Source organism: Meriones unguiculatus, chromosome 5 (assembly GCF_030254825.1).
Source record: "Meriones unguiculatus strain TT.TT164.6M chromosome 5, Bangor_MerUng_6.1, whole genome shotgun sequence".
Lineage (NCBI taxonomy): Eukaryota > Metazoa > Chordata > Mammalia > Rodentia > Muridae > Meriones > Meriones unguiculatus.
Window position 1 is genome coordinate 34,650,472 of NC_083353.1, and position 5,539 is coordinate 34,656,010.

At 37.5% G+C, this 5,539-nt stretch overlaps 1 pseudogene; it reads left to right on the top strand.

Moving 5' to 3' along the window:
* Positions 1-3,263: 3,263 nt before the first annotated feature.
* On the top strand, positions 3,264-5,081 carry LOC110543594 (glutathione S-transferase Mu 2-like; annotated as a pseudogene).
* Positions 5,082-5,539: the final 458 nt, after the last annotated feature.

A 5,539-nucleotide genomic window follows, 5' to 3' on the forward strand; every position in this document is an offset into this window, starting at 1 on the left:
TTCAAGGGAAAAACTCCAAGTAACAAAGAAAGGCAGCCTTACTAGAATTATGTATGACTTCTCAATAGAAACTATAAAAACTAGAAGATCATGTACAGTTGCCTTTTGTTTTGTTTTCCTTTTCCTTTTTATATTTAATTTTATTTATATATTTATTTATTACAATTTATTGACTTTGTATCCCTGCTGCAACCCCATTCCTTATACCTCCCAGTCCCACCCATCCTTCCTCTTCTTCCTCTATGTCCTTTTCCTAGTCCCTTATAGAGGAGGACTTCCTTCACTTCTGTCTGACCCTAGCCTATCAGTTCTCATCAGGACTGGCTGTATCATTTTCCTAATGACCTGGCAAGGCTGCACCCCCCAGGGGGAGGTGATCAAAGAACCAGCCACTGAGTTCATGTCAGAGACAGACTGCCCCTGTACACCTTACTAGGAACCCACTTGGAAACTGAGGAGCCAATGGGCTTTCTTTGAATAGGGGTCTAGTTTCCTCTCCATGAATGGTCCTTGTTGGAGTATTGGTACCTGCAGGTCCACCTGGGCCCAGGTTTTCTGGTTCTGTTGTTCTCTTTGTGGAGTTCCTGTCTCCTCCATGTCTTTCTATCTCCCTCTTCTTTCATATGGTTTCCTGAACTCTGCTCAAAGCTTGGCTTATGAGTCTCAGTATCTCCTTTGATACCATTGTGGCTAGAGGCTTACAGAGGTCCTCTGTGGAAGGTTCCTGTCCTGTTCCTTGTCTTCTCCTGTTTCCCATGTTTATCCTGTTTTCCCTTCTTGATGAGGACTAAGCCTCTTCCCTCCTTGTTGTTTAGCTTCTTTGGGACTATATTTTAATGACTTCAAGAGACCACAAGATGCCAGAACAGATTACTATACTCAGAAAAACTTTCAGTCACAATAGATGGAGAAAATAAGATATTCCATGATATACCCAAGTTTATCAATATATGTCTACACAGGGCAGGAAAATTCAAACCTAAAAGGTTAACCAAACCCAAGTAACAAGGAATACAGAACCTCAAACCAGCAAGTCAGCAGAAGAAAACACATATGCACACACACACACACACACTCCATAACAACAAAATAACAGGGACCTTTCAATATTGTTCATTATAACTCTCAACTGTCAAAGGTCTCAATTCCTCAAATAAAATTACTAACAGAATGGCTGTGAAAACAGGATTTATCCTTCCTTTTCATTCAGGAAACATACCTCAATATTAAGAATAGAAATCACTTCAAGATAAAAATATAAGCCATGCAAATGGACCTAAGAAGTAAACTGGTATTAAAATGTCTATTTTAACATCTGGCAAACTAAACTTCAAACTACTAATCAGAAGAGATGGGAAGTACACTCCGTATTCATCAAAGTAAAACTCCATGAAAAAGACATTGCAATTCTTAACATCTATACACCAAACACAAGGACACCCAACTTCATAAAAACAAACAAACAAACAAACAAACAAACAACAAGAAACAACAACAACAACAACAACAAAAAAGCAAAACACTACTCTAGCTTAAATCACATATTTACTCTCACACATTGGTAGTGGTAGGAATAAAATCAATATAATTTATTGTCTGGAATAAATAAAAGTATAAATAAATATACCTTATTCTTCCTCTCTTTTATCACACAGGTATCTTTTTTCTATTCTATTGCTTCTGCTTGTTGTTCGTTTTGTGTTATTGCTATGAGTTAGTGTTTGTTTGACCTCATTTTATTTTATTTTGCTATTAGCTCTTAGAAACCCGTTTATTTTCTAATGAAAGATAGAACAGGGGTAAATCTGAGTGGGAGAGAATGTAGGGAGGAGCCTGGAGGAGTAGATGGAGGGAAAACTGCCTCTACAGGACATATTATATGAGAAAAAATATTTTCAGTAAAAGAAAACAAAGAAATACTTACAATATTCCTACATTGAAACAATTTTACAGTTATATTTTGTGAAATATCTTTTCAGAGTTTTTCTAAATATTTTCCATTTTTCTCATATCACATTATGTACTTTACTAGCTCTAGTTATGCAATAAATGTAAAAATAAATCTTTAGAGCTTATTATCTAAATTTAAGATTTAAGTTTTTCTCATTTGTTTTAATGCTCTAGCTGATTTTGATTTTTTTTTCTTCTGTGTCCTTTCCTTCTTCCTCTTTCCCCCTCTCTTTCTTTATTTGTTTTTTCCTCATTCCTCCTCTCTTAATCCATAGTGTGGTTATGAATAGAAAGAAATGCACACCTTCCCTTTGTCACTAGGTAAGCTGAATATGAAAGAAAGCGGCTGTTTCTAACACTTCCATGAGTATGCAGCTACAAACACATTATGTGCTGCATGAGTGTGAAAACATGTGAATCACATGGGAAAATATTTGTCACAACACTTTCAATCAACATATACCTATTCACATCTGGAAGAGCTGAAGATTATTCAGCCAATTCTATGCCTGTGGAAATGAAGACAAATAACTCATCAAAACTATGCTGACACGTCTTTGTGAAGCTGCATTTATTTGGGAAATTTCAACTACTTTAATTATTTGCCTTATGAGTCTAAAATATGCCATTACATTGAAATACCTATGTCAAAGAGCAATAAAATATTTCATCAGTAAACAAAATTAGCAAGATTTGCTATAGCAAAATAATAAGCATTACTATATAACATCACTTAAATAATTATCTATTTTAGTAATCTAAATATACTCATCTCTGTCGAAAGTGCTTAACATCTATTAACTGACCTCACAGTCATGATGAAATACCCTACTTCTCCACTTTCCCCAGTATCAAAAATAACCTTCCAGTAATAATTCCCCTTTCTCCCATAAAGTTCCACTCCTTGCATTTCTCTGAATATTAGGTCCAGATTAAAGCTCACACATCAAACTTTTTGTACTTTATTGCTCATGTTCATTTGATTGAATAGTTACCTTGTATCATTTCTGATATAAGATGCTGACTGTTGTTAAGAGATAGCATCTGTGGACCTCAGTAATCCAGATGTCACTCTTTCCTTTTTACCTTCAACACACACTGGATACATTTATTCCCTTGTACAAGCCACAGGACTTTAGAAATAAATTTCTCCACATTGTTTCAATGTTTGATTTAGAAGATTATTTTAGGATTAAATAAGCTAACTGCATAGTATATATTAAGAATTCAAGATATATATATTATATATATATATTAAGTATATATTAAGAATTCAACAAGTGGTGCACAGGATTTCTCAGGTTGCATACTTCATGGGATTTCTCCTTAAAGAGACTTGCCACAAAGCTGTTATGAGTGGTGTGCCAATGGTGAGGTTCTTACAGACACACTGTGAAGCATGTTTGGTTTTTGCTCTGCTTCCTGTTACCAGGATGTAGGTCAGTTTTATGAAAGATCATTTTGCAATGATAGAAAAAATTTTTGATCATACAAATATTGCTTTTTCCAAAACACTCATAACTTTTACTGCATGCAAAATTTATATTATTAAAGTTTCCTGCAAAGTGTTATTTTTATCAGTAATTGATTTTAAATATTTCCCTGTATCTATTAGATCATGTATTCCCAAGAACTGTTTAAGAAAAATCATCACCAATATTCCAACATGCCTCCCTTTTTGAGAATCCTTTTGTGGCACTCAAAAATGCTGAATGGGAAGTGAATTACCAATTACTGATTCTTTCCTCCCATTTAGGGCAATTTTGTTGTTGTTATTATTGACAAATATTTTAAGCATTTTAGTTGCCTGTTTCCTCCTGGGTTCTGACTTATTTTGAGCTATTTTTTTTTTCTTTTGAGAATTGCACTACTATTTTTACTGAAGCTGTGGCTTCTCCAATATTTTGATAAGAAAATAAGAATGACAGCAGGCAAAGAGAACTTTGCAAATTAAAAAAGACACAAACACCTTGACTTACGAACCTTACAAAAAAGTTTAAATTCTGATCCCATTAGCTGTATACGATTCCAAGGCACCACTAAAGAATAATACTAAAGAATAATAAAGATACTAAAAAATAATGATTTATTGATAAAAATTGCAAATTTTGGTTAAACTGTTTCCTTTTCGGTAGAACTGATTAACTGTAACATTAAAGAAGCCCTTTGTCAGTTTTGATTTATAATTGGAAAAAGAGCGGCAAAGTTGAGTGTGTCCCATTTTATGACCACTTCCTAACCCAGATTAGACTGTAAAGAGCCTCTCCGTATAGTGGTGTTGCCAAAACAGTAAGTTAGTGCGCCTACCAGAGCACACAGCAACGGGAAAAAAGACAGATGGCTTATGATGGACCCTTGAAACACCTTAAAGATACAGGTGTTCAATTTAAAAACAAAACAAAACACCAAAGAATCTTGTTATCCATGAGCACCAGGACACAACCACACTTACTGAGCTCTGCTTAAGTCAGACAGCACCGTGCCTATGACAGCCGGTTACTGGGCTATCCATGGGCTATGTCACGCCATTTGCCTGTTCCTGGAAAACACAGACTCAAGCTATGAGGAGAAGCAATACACCACGAGGGACACTCCTTACTGTGACTGAAGCCGGTGGTTGAGTGATAAATTCAAGCTGGGCCTGACTTTTCTCCATCTGCCCTACTTAATTGACGGGTCACACAAGATCACCCAGTGAAATGTCATCTTTTGCTACCTTGCTTGGAAGCAGTCTCTGTGGGGAGACAGAAGAGAGGATTCATGTGACGATTTTGGACAATCAGGTCATGGACAGGCACAAGCAGCTTGTGATGATCTGCTACAGCCCTGAGTTTGAGAAATGAAAGACAGAGTACTTAGAGGGTCCCACTGAAAAGATGAAGCCCTAATAGGAGTTTCTGAGCAAGCAGCCCTGGTTTGCAAGGAACAAGGTCACCTATGGGGATATCCTTGCTTACAGCCTCTGTGACCACAACTGTATATTTGAGCCCAAGTGCTTGGATGCCTTCCCACACCTGAAGGATTTCCTGCCCCATGTTGGGGCGCTGAAGAAGATTGCTGCCCACATGAAGTCCCCCAGCTTTCGTTCAGGCCTCATATATTTGAAGATGGCCCTGTCGAGTATCAAGTAGTACGTTAATGCCAGGGTCAAGAGGAGATCTACGGCTATCCTTGCTGGTCATTGGCCTGGACCTCTGCATCAGTCTTTCCATTCTTTCCCTACTTCCATTACTCCTCTGAAAAGCCCTAGCAAAGACTCCTTTCCACTCAGCCTCTCCCAAGTCACACCTCTTTTCACTTTAGCTCCCCATTCTTTCACTCCCTTCTTCCCCTTCCTCCCTGTTCTTGCCTTTTCCACCCTGGATGCTAGTATCCGTCAGCTTTGCTGAGGGTGATGAAGACATGCGCTTGACTCCCAGCACTGTCAGAGAAACCAGTTCTACCTTACATGCAGGAGCCCATCACCATGTGAGACTGACCGGTGCTGCCAGAAAATCCAGTTCTCTAGTTTGCAGATGTTGGTCTCCAATACAGGACTGGCCAGCCCTGTCTGATCCTTATTAAAGTCTAAATCAAAAAATAAACAAAC